General features: G+C 38.4%; 1 protein-coding gene and 1 long non-coding RNA gene across 2 annotated transcripts in view; one reads left to right on the top strand and one right to left on the bottom strand.

Moving 5' to 3' along the window:
* Window positions 1-990: 990 nt before the first annotated feature.
* LOC141374096 (uncharacterized) lies at window positions 991-15,824 on the bottom strand. The gene is made up of 4 exons (XR_012380678.1): window positions 15,673-15,824; window positions 12,738-12,814; window positions 1,985-2,045; window positions 991-1,108 (listed from the first exon to the last, which is right to left on the bottom strand). It is a non-coding gene; the product is annotated as an uncharacterized lncRNA (long non-coding RNA).
* OTOGL (otogelin like) overlaps window positions 8,140-16,071 on the top strand; it is a 204,151-nt gene continuing 196,219 nt past the window's right edge. Inside the window, exon 1 of the mRNA XM_025881365.2 lies at window positions 8,140-8,169. The gene's annotated coding sequence lies outside the window, so the exon portion shown is untranslated. The remainder of the gene's footprint in view (window positions 8,170-16,071) is intronic.

The raw sequence follows: 16,071 nt of genomic DNA, 5'->3' as shown, positions 1-16,071 counted from the left end.
TTTCCTTACAGTGACTGCACACTATTCCATTGTACTGTAATTTGTTAAACCAACCCTTTGCTAACGATACTGAAGTTGTTTCTAGTTTTTCATCATTACTGACACATGCAATAAATATACTTGTATATATTCAGTTAAATAGAACTCGGTGACTATATCAGTTAGGATAGGCCAAGTTATACTTCATTAACAAGCAAACCTAAAGTCTCAGGTACCTGCTACAACAAATATGCATTTCTTGTTTAGGCATGTTGCAGATGTCGGTGATTCTTCAGGGCCCTTGTCCTGCATGTATTGGCTTAGCATTACAAGATTCTTTGATATTACGACTCATCCATATCAACAAGCACTTTTATGATCATTGTGACAGGAGAGGAATGAGCTAGAAAGTCCAGCACTAGCAATTAAATACTTCTATTGCAAGGTAACTTTTGCTACCATTTTTATCGACATAAGGAAACAACAAGGTCATGCCTCACTTCGTAGGATAGGGGAATGCAGCTGTTCTGTGTGGCTGGGAGTAGAGGAGATCTGAGTACTGCCAACCAGAAGAAATAACTTCCACAGTGATTAACTCATTGATCAACTGTGAATAATGAGTCCAAGATACCTGAGAATTTTTGAGTTTAAGTAGTAAACACAGGAATTTCATTAAGTAGATCCTGGCGTTCTTCTTGGAATGATTAGTTAATTAAGATAGGATGGAGATTGTGGTGGGAGTTGGATCAGAAATTATACCTACTCCCGGCTGGAAGAATTGCCCCAGCAACTGCTGTGCACAAAGGAATTTCATCCTAGAGAACAAAATACGGTGTTGAAGGAGAAGCTGTAATTTCGGTCATAGGTCTGATAAATAACTGACAGTAAGAAAAAGGTGAATATGAGTCATATTATCTCAGTAAGTAGCTGGAGACCAGGACTGGGTGATCCAGAGTTGGTGGCACTTGGTATTCTAGTGTCTTAGAATTGGCCTAGGAGAGTGATATGGTTCTAGGTGCCAAGATAGGATTCAGGATCAGAAATGTAGTATCTCTGAGGGGTACCATGACATAACAAGACTACTCCAGTGGTTCTCAATATTTATGAGTTCATAGTGTATTTTGCAATGCTGGAAAAGATAAGAAGATGAATATTAGTTAAAAAAACAAGCAATCTTTGGAAAATTGAAGATATTATATAGTTGTTTCTCTTGTCTCTAGGTGTGCTTTTACACTGAGGATCTGTTTGAATAGAGCTGTTTCATTAAACAGCTAAATGTCTTGTCTTGTATTAAAATTCTAAAGAGGCATATGGCTCTTCTCTTCACCACCCTTCAGTTGTAACCCCATCTCTCATACCCTTTATAGACAAGTGCTGTATTGATGTCTAATTTAGTTATTTCTCTTTCCTTATCTTCAACTCACCTTTTTGGGGGTTTAATGCAAAGAAAAGATTTAAAAATCATTTATTGATTTAGAAATGTAAGGCCTTGATTACTTACTTAATTACCCTTTAAAATTAATTGAACAGCTTTGGTGATACAGAATTCACATAGCACAAAATGCATGCTTTTAAAGTGTAAACTTCAGTGGTTTTTAGTATATTCATGGTGTTGTGCAACCATCATCACAATCAATTTTAGAAAACAGTGGTCCCCCTTGTTCATGGGGGTTGCATTCCAAGACCCCCAGCGGGTGCCTGAGACTGCAAATGGTACTGAACCCTATCTATATTATGTTATTTCCTATAATACATAACATGATAAAGTTTAATTTATAAATTAGGCACAGTAAGAGATTGACAAAAATAACTACTAATAAAATAGAGGAATTATAAAAATGTACTGTAGTAAACGTTATCTGAATGTGACCTTCTGTCCAATACCTTCTTGTACTGTAGTCCCCTTTGTTCTTGTGCTGATGTGAGATGATGAATGGCCTACATGATGAGATGAAGTGAGGGAAATGACACGGGCATTTTCACGGAGCGTCAAACTGTTACTGACCTTCTGAAGATATGTCAGAAGGAGGATCACCTGCATCCTGCCGGTGGTTCACCACCTGAAACTGGGGAAAGCAAAATGGTGGATGGGGGGTTGGTGGGCGGGGTGATCTACTGTACTTGAACAGAAACCATTCCTGTGAAAATGTGGCTATGGCAGTGGCCAGCAATCCAAATCTCAGGGATAAAAGGGTGAGCTCTTCCCTGATTTGAGCTGGCTTTGATTTTCAGGTGCCTGATGTTAGTGGAAAAGGAGTGAGAGTCTCCTGGAGGTAAGGAACCTACATTTATGGATTACCTATTGTTTGTTATGCTAGGTTCTTCATGTATTTCATCTTATTTCTCACAGCAAGTGTGTGAGCTGGAGAGCATTATAGTAATTTTTAGGAGAAGGGTGGAAAAATGAGACCCTAGAAGGTGATTTAGTTGTTTCACATTCCATACCTAGTAAATGGTGGGGCTGAGAGTCAAGCCTGGGTCTGTTTGACCCCAGAATCATGCAGTTGCAATAGCTGTGGTTAGTTGTTCTGGTTCTATCAGGTTCTATTCAGTTTGAAGCACATGTCAACCAGTGGTGGAGAAACCAGGACTGTCCTTGGTCACATGTATTCTATGGTCATGTGTCCATAGAATAAACAAGGTATCTTTCACATTTACTTTTGCCTATTTTTCAAACATATAAGGTTGATTTTATGATTAATAAGTCACAAACCTACTTATATCTTTAATAAAAGAGTTTCCTTCTGTCATTATATAGTAACAGTTTGAGAAATTAGACCCTCAGGTTGAAAGCGGTATTGTGCAATGGTTAAGACCCCAGGTTCTGGAGGAAGAACATTTTGCATTTGAATCCCGGCTTTGCTATATACTCTCTAGCTAAGCGACATTGGGCAAGTTACTTCACTTCTCCAGGGCTCAGTGTCTTTACCTACAGAAGGAAGACACCATTGAATTCTTAAACTTGCTATGAGGATAAAATATATTGATCAATGCAAGTTACTTAGACAGTACTTGGCTCAGACCAAGCACTTAAGTTTTAGTTATTATTATAACTTCTCTCCTACAGAGAATTTAAGAAACATTCTGATTTTAAAAGGGAAAATATTTGAAATGGGTAAGAGCTTCTGCATTCAAATCCAGTTCCATCCCTTAGGACCTATGACTTTGAAAAGTTACTTTAAGATTTTGTATCAGTTTTCTCTAGGGTGCTTTTAATGATTAAAATGAAATTATACAGACATAGCACTAAATGCAGCATGTGAGAAATCCTATGTGCTCAATCCATGATAGAGATGAGAAATATGATAAATATGATTTAATCATTAGGCATAATTTAAAATTTACTTGGATTAAGTAACTTTTCAAAAATAGTCATCTACGGAAATGTGTAACAAGAATGAAAACAGCAAAATCACAATTTTTCAGCAAGTTTTGTGGGCCTGTCTTTGTGTTAGACAATATTATGTTGTAAAAAATGATGAGGTCCCTGACTGCAAAGGAACTTGCCATCTAATTTGTGATATGAGTCACCCACAAATGGGATAATGTCTCTCGTGCTCTCAGTACCCTGTCTGTCACACAGTAGGACCTTAATCACTAAAAGCTGACATTTTATTATTATTAATATTTTATTAATTATCAAAAAGTACATAGCAAAGAGGTAAACAGTATAATAACAATTAGAGTCTAAGGCCATGTATAATAGGGGCTAGTTAGGAGGTAGAGATATGTTAAACTGAGAGCAATATGAGTTTAAGCTACAGTGAATTCTTGTTATTTGCAATTATGATCTATAAAGTTACTGTGAACACCGAATTAGGGAATACTGAAGCTAATTGCTCCAGTAAGTAAGCCCTGCTTTTAGGGGAAATACAGGGTTAGTTTCCTGTGAGTGTCCGGTTATATTTTCATCCACTGATCAATACATAATCTTGTTCAATGTGTGTCTCTATTTAAAGACACCTATTTAATGTACATTGTTGATTCATCAACACTGACCTCACAGCCAATAGCACGATAACTCACATTTGAATGAAGATCATCGAACACATGCATTCTTTCTGTAAGACATCACGGCTTACTTATGCTTAGGAATACTCAACAGCACTCCCACACTGTGCTTGGGGGCCACTTCAAACAGCCAAATCACCAACAGAGAGCACCAACATGTAAAAGACATAGCATTAAATAGATGACCAAAGGCCACTGTCTACAGTGTGAGGGCTTGGAGAGCGTAGAGCATTGCCTGGTTTGACTTTACCTGAGAGGCTGCTGCTCTCCACATGTTTGTGAGGGACTGGGGAAGCACCACAACTCTTGATTTTGGGGGGTTACAAATACACCGTAGCCAGGAGGTGAATTTGCAAATACTTAATCTGTGAATAAGGCACAATGTAAACCTGGAGGCCTGGCTTCGAGGTAGAACTGAGTTTTGAGGTAGGCCTTGTGGGATGAGCAAGTGAGGGTGAGTGAGATAGATGGAGAGAGACAGCAGGTCCTTATGGGGTCCAGTCTCCCATATGTTCCTCCGTTCCTACTGTAGATTGTTTGCTTACTCTGGGACACCATGCTGTCTCCCAAGCTGAATCTTTGAGCTTTACTGTTTATTAAAGAAGCAGTTTCATAATCAAACACAGGGAGGCATCTCATTTACAGAATAAAGTATTGTTAGGTGTCTTTCCATAACTAAGGTAAACTCCTTTTGTCTGTGAGTGAAAACAGGCTGGAGGTTTCTCACTTAGGGATAGGTATCAGTTAAAAACCCGGGGTTCAACCTGCAATTAAATCTGCAAATCAGGACAGATTATTCTCATTTTTTTGTTGTACACCTATATTAGGCAGAGCAGAGATAGAAAATTGGGGGACAACCAAATCTTATAAGATTTGAAAGGAAAGGATATGCTTTCCAATCCCCAAATTAGCTTATGTTGTTTTTGATTGTCTTTAAGTGGAAAAAAATGATTTTCCCTTAATCCATAATTCAAACATTGCTTCTCAAAGTGATAAAAATAGCATGTAGGTATTAGTCAAAGATTTTCTTTTTCAAGATTTGGCTGAAAACCAAACTAAAACTTCCATGTGCTCCAATAAACCCAGTGTTTCTCATAGGTTGCTATTTCTAATCCTTGTTTCCATGGAAATGGACTTTTTACATCAGCAAAATGGGGATGAGGTACTGAGTGATTTATACCTGCTGTTTGATATTTTAAGTGATTCACCACTGCTCTTTTTCTTTACTGTAGGAAGTGTATAAGGATATTTTTCTTGTAGGGCTCAAAAAGGAGCTCTAGAAATAAAATCCTTAAGGGATAAAGGCACAGTCAGGGCATCTCTTATCAGATATTTAGGACAGAGGCTGCAGTGGTTATAAGAGAGTAAACCTAGAAGCCATGGTAGTTCACTGCTCTACTCAAAATGATTTAATGGAAATGGGAGATTTACGAAGCATTTACAATATATCCTTCGATCCCAGCTAGGAGGTAGAAAACCTTTAAAAATTATTATTAAATCAATAGCTCAAGAATGACCCTTATTTTTCCCCCCCTCTGTAGGATGTTTTCCCCTTTGTTAAATCTAAGAACCCCTGGATATTCATTCAGTCAGAGGATCTGTGATTTAATTCTAATCACCTTCCAGAAAGGAAACTGGTAGTTCTGATGGGTCCCCTTATGGACCTGTGCTTTGTGACCATTATCGTTGCTTCTGCATTAATGGGAATAATTCATTAGTCAGAAGTCAGTTCTGAAAGGATCAATTACACACATGGCTCCTGCCAACTTCCTTTTTTCTCCTGAGCCGAGTTCCCCTGTTTCCCCACAGCCTGGAAAGTAAGGATCTCTTCCACCTATAACTGATAGACTGACACTCTCAAAGGTTGTCTAAAAACTCAGGAATTTTAGCTGCCCTGTTGGTAACAAGTATTACTATTTTAAAAATATAGTTTATACTAACCTAAGTAGTGAAGCTCCATGTAGATGCATGCAATTGATTTCAACTTTTAAAAACATCCTGTTTTTCAAACGGCTAGAAAATATTTGACTGACTTCATTATGTTAACCTGTGTTTAGGTGTAATGGAAAACTAGTAACAAGCTCATTATTTTACAGAAGTTAAAGTCTTCCTTTTCCTTCAAGTTGGCGTTGGGGGTATGAGCTATTCTTACAACTCTAGAATGTTTATGCAGAGGAAGAATGATTCAGTCTGGCTGCAGGCATTGTGCTAAGATGAATAAATCCTTTCCTACTTTTGTTTTTCCAGTTCCTCTACTTTCACTTTTTCCCTCTGTGGCTGCTTCCCATTTCAAATGGGGAAAATTATAGTACATTAAAAGACAGTTCTTTTCAGTTACCAAGGCAAATGTTTTTAAACTCCCCTCTCCAGCATGGAAGCTCTGTGATCTTCAAGAATTATTCTATTTTCTTTACATTTATATTCCTACAGCAAGCACTAGGTTCATAGTTGGCACTGCCCAAGCATTAAATAAGAGCTTGAGGAAAATTTTATAATTCCTGCATGCTTATGAATAAACATCCAATGAACAGTAAAATGGAAAGCCCCAATTTTAAAAAGTGTCTCTTGCAGTGATTCAAATGTTTGCTTTAAAAGCACTTAAGAAGTTCCTGCAGAATCTCTTGCTCTCTTTTTGTAACAAACCCTACTTGCTCCTCCTACATGAAAGGTTGATGTTACCACAAGAGTTCAAATAAAATGGCGTGGTACAAGTCCACACAGGCCAAATGCCTCCAAGTTCTTTTTGTGGTGGTAAGCGGGTGGAATACATATCCAGTTTTCTTAACACAAAGAATTCTAAGTCCCTTGAATATTTTAGTGTAAGAATCAAGGTTGTTGCACACCTCATTCTGGAATATTTTTGTTCTTTTTTCTTTTTTTTTAAAGATTTATTTATTCATCTGTCAGAGAGAGAGAGAGGGAACACAAGCAAGGGGGAGTGGGAGAGGGAGAAGCAGGCTCCCTGCCGAGTAGGGAGCCCAATGCGGGGCTCGATCCCAGGACCCCGGGATCATGACCTGAGCTGAAGGCAGACGCTTAACCAACTGAGCCACCCAGGCGTCCCGAGGAACACTTTTGTTCTTGTCACCCCTCCTCAACAATACCCTCCCTTCTGAGGTTAAGGCTCTTGGATGCTCGGCAAAAATATAAGGCTCAGTGGAGACTCTTTTCACACCTCCTTTACAGTCTACACTCTCCTACAACTGCATAATAATCCAATTAACGTAAAATAAGGAAAATATTTACATTTTAGCCTTGTTATAACATGTTCATCAGAAGGCCATGTGGAGAGAGAGTAGAAGGGGGTGCTGGTCCTGTGTATATGTTGTGTCACCTAATCCTTATATGTGTGAAAGCAGTTTTTCTTTTTTTTAAATCCTTATTTAATAGATGAAGAAACTGAGTCTCAAACTGGTAAAGCAGCTTTTTTCAAGGGCACAGAACTAGTTGCCAGGGAAACCTGAGGTTGGAATCCGTGTTTATCTGAGTCCCACACCATACATGTAAAGAAGGGGAAATGGTATGGTGTTGATGTCCTCAGTGCAATTAAACAGAAAATTGTTTGGGAAGGCCTCCAAAATTAATCTGCTCCACTTAAAATTTTTTATTCTGGAGAAAGGTTATTTGGTCTTCAAGGATCAACTGAAATTAAGTAATGTTCTTAACTCTGCTAACACAACCTTATGTTCTCTTATGTAACAATGTATTCAGCCAGACTTCAATTAATTCCAGACTCATGAATCTACTTGTTGGTTGCAGACTGGCCCAGGGTACAAGGGGGCAAGGAGATACCAAAGAAAGAGACAGACCACTCCAGGTTGGTTCGTGGCAGTTTTAATAAAGCAAGGGAATTTACACACAGGCTTGTCTCTTGCAGATCTCTGCACCTGCTGGCCAGAATCTCCAAAGTTTACAGAGGTCTTAACTGGATTCAGTCCCTGTACAGATACTCCCAACAACACATTGCTCTCTCAAGGCTTTGTCCTTGAATATGGCTCCAGCTGTGGGAATGGTGGCCAGAATGTACATTCCAAGCCAGGGTTGGAGGTGAGGAGCCTCCTATCTTCTGGGTCCAGCTCATGGGTCAACTAGCGGTCACATCCTCTCAATGACCTCCTCCAACATGACTGGTTGATAAATCCACTCAGATGCCTCCTGGGCACCTCACACTCAATACAGGTAGGTTGTTGAATATGAGTATCATGGTTGAGGGACTCTGCCATGAACTAGCTGTTTGACTGAGCAAGTCACCTAGCCTCCCTGCACCTTTGTCTCCTCATTGGTAAACTGGGAATTGTATAGAACCTATCTGATAGACATGCTATGAGGATTTGGGGAAAAGAATATATGTATGTATATATATATACATATATATATATATATATATCCCCTAGAACAGTGCCAGGTACAGAACTATTGCTATGTAATTGCTTGCTCATCACCCAAATAGCCTTATTACTTTTTTCCCAAGGCTAGAGTCTTCCTATGTTCCTTGGGTGACCTGTCCTGGCATGCAGTTGCCCAGTGGTCCAAGCCAGAGGACTGGGCATCAGCTGATTCTTTCCCCTCCTTCACTCCCATGTTTAATCAGTCACCTCATCTTGTTGATTTTAGCTTTAAATCTTTCATGAATCAACCTACTTCTCTTCATCTCCACTCCCACTTCTCTAGTTGGAGATAAAATCTCTTTTACCTTGACTACTTGAGTAACTTTCTTGAAGATCTCTTTCTGTTCATGCTCTCTACTCCTAATTGCATCCATTTTCCTCACTGCAGTTAGGGTGTTTTGAAAAATGCAAGTCTGACTGTGTGACTCCCTAGCTTCAATCTTGCTATGGCTTGCTACTGTTCTTGAGGTAAGTACGACAATTATAATTTTAATAAGGTCTTACTGACTGACGGCCTCATCAGAGCCAAGAATCTCTCATCACTCAGTCTTTGCTTTCTGAACTCTGACCACAAGGGCCTTCATTTTTTCTTGTAGGCTTCACACCCCATCTGGTTGTAGGGTCTTCTTACTTGCTGTTCCTCATGTCAGAATATTCTCTTTTCTCTTCCCATAGTTAATTCCTATTAATTCTTCAACACTCAGCTCAAATGGTAGTTCTTCACCCTCAGACTGAATCACATGCACCTGTTCTATGTTCACACTACTCTGTACTTCTCTTTAATAGCATTTATTTCAAATGCAATGAACTAATGGATTAGCTTTCTTATGTGTTAGAACATAAGCCTCATGAAAGCTGTCCTATTACTGCTGAATACCTATTATCCAGCAGCATGCCTTGCACCTATTTGGCATTCAGTAAATATTTATTAAATGACTTTCTCCATTTAAAACTCAGTAATAGTGGCATAAAATGGAAGCACTGTTAGTATGTTTTAAAAGCTCACACCTTTGAAAACTATCATACAACTCTTTGCAAAAAGAATGGGCTTATTGGGGCACCTGGGTGGCTCAACCAGTTAAGCATCTGACCTTTGATCTCAGCTCAGGTCTTGATCTCAGGGTTGTGAGTTAAAGCCCCTATAATTATAAAACTGGTTTCAAGATAATATTATGTTCTAGGCAACTGATAAATGATAACGTTTCCTTGCTTCTGAAGATTCATCAGTACTATTTCAAGTATGATTGACTTTTCCTAGACTGAGGTTTTAAATTTGAATTTAGTTCATATATGAAATACCTCGATACTTTATTGATTTATTCTAATCACCTGTTGAAGTTGGTCTATAAAGGGAAGGATTTCCAGTGTTCATATCCATTTTAACCTGAAAACTATTAAATAAGTACTATTAGGTGTGAAGCACCCTGCTACATGCTGTGAAGGATACAGAGCTGTATGAGGCAAAGAACCTATTCTGAAAGCAGTTTACAAACTAGTAAAGGAGATGAGAAAAGCACTTGAATATCCAAAGTCAGTAGATCTGTGGTAGGGCCAGGATTCCAACTTTTTAAAAATGTCCCCATGTGACTTGCATTATTATCCCAGATGGTGTGGGAATCGGTCTTGTGTGGCTGACATTAATATTATTCTGAATCCTACATATAACATCGTCTGATGGGGGGAAGGGCACCATAAGATCCGATTATTTTACAAGTGAAATAGTTCCCATGTTGAGTGTGCATGCAATAAATACTTGTTGAATGTTTCTAATTGCATCCCTTTGATATTGTGGTAAATAACCTTTAAATAGGGTGCAAGACAGATACACCATGTGGAAGTTCAAGGCTACCCCCACCCACCAAGAATTATCCCAACTGCACAGCTCTTTCGCAACCCAGACTCTGTTAGGGGGTGCTTAGAAAAGCCATCAGCCTCAAGCTCTTCCATTTCTCAATAGTTGCAGCTCATTGTCACCTGAGAGCTCCAATAAGTTGGTACTTGGGCCTCAGCCAAGACCAATTAAATCAGAGATGCCAAGGGGTGGGGCATAGTCTGTGCTATCTGTGGAATGAAGCACCAACCTAACTTGGGGAAAGACCCAACTCAGTTGGCTAGTTAGGGCCAAAGATACATTTAATAATAAAATGGTCACAGTGTCTTAGTTCTTCATTGCCTTCCTAATTCCTTCAAGAAGGCATGCCTTGGATCAGGGTGGTGAGAGCAAGGTTGTGGGTGAGGTTAGGGGGGTGGGAGGAGCTGCCTGGTAAAGCATGTCTTAAGTACAAGGCATTATTTTAGGTGTCTATAGATTATGTCACAAAAAGATTTAGTAATGATTGTGCATCATCAGTCTTTTAAAAAATCTGCTGAATTCATAAATTTTTAAATTAGGTAGCCCAAAATGTTAGAAAATAAAAACTAAGATTAAGAAAATACACTGAGAAAAAAAATTTGTGACTGGATCAGGAATATCCTGTCTTTCAGTAAAATTTATTTAGAGCAATTGTAAGAAGATATGCAGTAGAAGTAACTGTGGGCTTTAAACATCTGTAGAGAGGAAGCCACATCAAAATAAATTTAATTATTACTCAGTCATAAATTACTAGAGGTAAAGACATCCTAGCGTTCATCCTTAATTTTAGAAAAGTTAGGTTACTTGTCTAAGGGCACACAGCTGGCTATTTTGGGGAAGTTTTCTCACAAGCTAGCTAAATTTCTAAAAGAAAAAGAAATAGTGATATTAATCCAGAAGATATTATGTCAAGATGTCACAGAGATTTTATGTTTGCACTACAATTATCATTGTTCTTAGACAGTATCCAAATTGTTCTAATTAATACTTTTTTCCATCTGGAAAGTGAAAATATTAGTTTTTAACCTAGTCTATAAAAAAAGTTGCAAGTGTCATGAGCCCTGATGTTAATACAAAAAGTGAAAATTGATAACATCTTTGTTCCTGTTTCCCAAATCTTGTCTCCCCCTACCATACACCCTTTCCCTACCCAGACTTTAGGTTTCTGGATAAGAAAAGATAAATTGATATCTGTGGCATGACTGCCATTTCAATAACTATTGTTGAAGATGGTTTATGGAAAAGTTTACAAACCACTGGAACTTGGCTGTCAGTATATGGGGGTGCACCCAATGGAAATCATGAATGGCTTGGTTACAAAAGGTACTGGGAAAAATAACATCAACCATGTGCAGATAAAAACATTTCCATCAAAACGTGAGCAGGCTGTTTTGGGGGTATGTTCAGAGTTAATTGTAGGAGCAAATATCTTATCATATTGTTAGAAATAAAAGGGAATTAGTCCAAGATCAACAAGGTGAATGGATGCAAATCACAACTGCTGGGGTGTATTGATGAAAACATTTGCTGGCTCCAAGGCCATGGAGCCTCGTCAGCTGTTATAATCAGATGTCATCAGTCAGTGTCTGTGTGTGGCAAAATTTACGTGTGAGACAATGAAGGAAGATTCTTCAGCTCTTGGCAGCTTCATCTTCTCATGAACTCATCATTTCTTCCTGTCTTTTAGGACAGAATGGCCTTTACATTACCAGGAACCACCTCTTGCTGACGCCATTGCATGATCCACGATCATGATCAGTGATTATGATCTTCACAGACTGTGATAATCTGATTTAGGTTTATGTCCCAGTGGATGGGCAGCCACCCTTGTGTTTGCTTTATCTTCCCAAAGACTGACTATCCACCTTCTTTATTTTGTTTTCCTTTCTTTTCCTCTTCTCTTCTCCATATATTTTTATTAATTCCTTCTCTCTCCTTCTCCTGTTTCCTAAGCTGATGCACATTTTTAGATTTTCAGGCAACTAGAACATATTCTATAGGACATGATGATTTTGGCAGCCACCTTGTGAAAAACACACATGCACAAGATACACACATGCACACACACAAATATACACATAGACAAAGACATACACGCAATCCTATACCACTTTCCTCGTGAGAACTCATTATGTACAATGCTTTGGATTGAAATTTTCCATATTCTGGAATGCTCTGACTATATTTGATTAATCATTACCATACAGAAGGTAATATAACTGTGGACGTTCAACTCTTTTATTTGTAGTTTCTATCTTTCTGCTTAGTTTAATTGATTCAACAATAAAATGACATTTTTATTAGCACTCTAATGAAAATAATAATGTTTTTGAAGCATTTTGTTTTACTTCAGCGAGTTTGCTAAAAATGGTATTTAACTACCAATTTGACAAATTTACCTATTCAATTTACCAAAAATATGTGTCTTTTAAATGTTGGTAATTGTTATAGCAAGTCATAATGGGTAGGATGTTTAGCATCTGCTGATGTTGGCTGGGCTTGCTCACCTGTGTGTCCTCAGAGGGCGGATTGGAAGTGGATTGCACCGTGTGGACTGCAGAATGGCTGCTTTAGTTTCCTCTTGCTGCCATAAAAATGACATAACATTACTGAAATGTTATTTGAATAGTCAAAAGAAACAAGACTCTTGTAAATTGCTAATATTGGGGAGTTGGCAAATGGGCTTTTTAATTTACTCATTTAGCTAATTGACTTTCAGTGAATTGACTTTAGAAAATTTGACTTTTGGCATATTGACTTGCTCCCCTTTCAGATACATTATATCATTTGAGCTTTACAGTAATTCTGATTTTTTTATTCTGCAATAATTCTGAGTAATTGTTCTGTTTTGTAGTGGCAAGTGGGTGGAATCATATCCAGCTTTCTTCACCCAAATTATTCTAAGCATTGTGAATCATATCAGGATGCACACCTATTGTCAGTTTGGAAATTTGATAACTTGGCTCAAGTGGCACTTGGCAGATTTTCCCATTGCTCAATCGCTTTTTTCTCTCCATAATCCATAGCAATCTGTGTGAGAGATACTATGAGAATATGTCAATATCCTCTATCTCAACAAACTTTCACCCTTTGGTTTTAGCATCCCTTCATGATTTTTGTTTAAATCAGTTATTACCTTGATGGTTGCACAAAGTTGGTTTTCTAATTCTAATATTCATTCTACATTTATTAGCTGGCCTTCTTCCATAAAGAAATTCTCTTGCACCCCTTTTTCTTTAGTGAACTTTGGACACATAGATTCTTCTTTTTAAAAATAATTCACTATCATCATTATTTTTTTCTGGTGCTGAAATTACCCCAGATTTAGCCTTAAGATAGCTCTTGTGTCCTATCTCTATCAGTTTTTGAGCCCTCGTTGCTTTATGACACAATCAAATGCTGCAGGCTCATTTTGAGCTTTCCCTGTCCCAGAGCCGGAACCATTAATTTCTCGAAGGAGACAGTGTGGAATGGTGTTTAGAAACAAAAATCTGGCACTAGGTGTTTCCATTGCTACTATGCTGTTGTTGCCTCGAGACCCTTGCAGAGGTCAGAACTAGAAATATATTAAAACTAGACGAACCATTAGAGACGATGGACTCTGAAAAACAAACTGAGGGTTCTAGAGGGGAGGGGGGTGGGGGGATGGGTTAGCCTGGTGATGGGTATTAAAGAGGGCACATTCTGCATGGAGCACTGGGTGTTATGCACAAACAATGAATCATGGAACACAACATCAAAAACTAATGATGTAATGTATAGTGATTAACATAACAATAAAAATTATTAAAAAAATAGAAATATATTAAAACTTAAAAAATGTATTCATTTTGCCACCTCTATTTTAAATCAAGCAACATAGGGTCCTCCTTGAACTTCTTCCATTCCATATGTGCATCTTCCTTCTCCTTCAACAAGAACTCTGGTTCCCCAAACATTAATATGTTTATTTGTTCACTTTATCACGCAATTTTAAGTTCAGAATATTTTATCTTTTCTCCCTGAGTTATGCTGTAAACATACATTATAAGTTTTATTTACTATCCTTGTGGATGTGTATGATTTTTTTAAAAGGATGTTTAGACAAATTTGGATCATTATTTTATGGGGACACAGAAAACTACAAACTGCCTTTCCAGCATTTAAAGCTGGAGTTGATCCATCCTTTCAATTCACCTTTCATTATTGGCCAGGGAAACACCTGACTGGTCACACTCAACTTCAAGGGGTGAGAGAAGAGCAAATGTACCAGGTGCCTAAAAGGGTAAGCGGAATACCACTGATGACCATTACATCTGTCTCAGTGACCAAATGTTTATAAAATAAATAACCAATCACTCTTTGTTAAGGCTTTCTCTGTTCCCTTAGACTAGATTGCTTAGGCAAAAGCCTATATGAAACTTTTTATTAGAGAACACGGGAAGCTGGTGTGAGTAAAAACGAGAATGAGGCAGAGAAGGAGCTAGAGCCAAAGGAGGCTATATTTTGAGCTGGACTTGGTACCAGCTGGTATCAAATGCAACTGATTACTCACTCTTGAAGGGCCTCCTTCCAACAGGCCATACTAAGTTACTGCATCTCTGGACGGTCCATCTTGGGAAGAGGAAATTCCATATCAGCTTTTATGTCCCAGTACTCAAAGAGTTGTTTCATACGGTGTTGGCTTCCCTGGGTTTTGGTTGTGTATGTGTGTGTCCTGAGCAAGCAAAGCAGGGTCTTACATCTCAGCGGTAACAGAGAAGCCCTGAGATTGAAGATGAAAGGTGTATCCATTGGCATGAATGATCAGGGGCTAGTAGGTGTACCTATTGGAGCCCACATTGAGTTGGTTGTCAAAGTGAAGGTTTAGGTGGACCAACTGGACAAGGAACCCAGAGACAAATGAGGTTGAGAGTATTTAGTGTGGCACTTAAGGAGTACCTGACATTATCATTTTTGCCTCTGAATCTTAGTTACCACCTTAATTGCCATTTATAAATATATATAAAATAGAACTCATCATGTCTTCTTCAAAAAAAATCCTTTTTCTTCCTTCGTTTTTTCCATTAATGACATTTGAATTATTCAATTAATTTAGAGTTGAGACGCTGGAGTTATCTATGACTCCTGCTTCTTCTGCAATCACACTAAGAAGCCTAGTTATGTAAAACCTAACTCCACAATGGCTCTTGAATCTGTTGTCATTTCTAAGCCCAATGCCATCAGTTTAACCTAGACTTTGAGTACATTTTGTTTGAAATAAGCCCCTGATATTTTCCCTACACTTTGCCTCTTCTTTCTCTTGTTCGTTCTGAGAACTACTTACCAGAATAATCTTCCTAAAGCATCTGATAATGTTTTTTTCTTCTTTATAACATCAACTGCTGCCAAGAGTCTACCAAATTAAATTTATCCTTTTTTCTCCTGTAGGATCAAGAACAATCCACAAATTAATAAGCCTACCTTATCCATCTGGTTGTGTTTTACTAGTATCCATATACCCAATTGCAGCCAAATTGGGTCTCACAGGTTTTCTTGGACACAGTGTGCTTTCTTGATTTCATTCTTTGCTCATGTCCCCTCAATCTGAAGTGCCTTTTCTACTACTGCTGTTTTTCAAAACATCCGTCTTCCTTCCCAGCTCATCTTTTAAATGACCCCCTTCAGGAAGCCTGGGCAGTACCCTTCAGCCTGTTGTTTTCATCACTGCCACTAGCCAATCTCTTGCGCTGGTGTTCTTCCCTTCTTATTTGGGCTATTTTTAACTTTCCTTTAAAGAGGGGAGAGTGTGTGTGTTAGGGGGAGGGGACACGTGCTTGCTCTATTATTGGAACCACAGGAACACTCTGAGTTGCTATGTAG

The sequence above is a fragment of the Callorhinus ursinus genome, unplaced genomic scaffold (assembly GCF_003265705.2).
Source record: "Callorhinus ursinus isolate GAN/ISIS: 27379988/994484 unplaced genomic scaffold, GSC_fseal_2.0 scaffold14, whole genome shotgun sequence".
In the NCBI taxonomy this organism is placed as follows: domain Eukaryota; kingdom Metazoa; phylum Chordata; class Mammalia; order Carnivora; family Otariidae; genus Callorhinus; species Callorhinus ursinus.
This window is presented reverse-complemented; position numbering and strand designations above follow the sequence as displayed.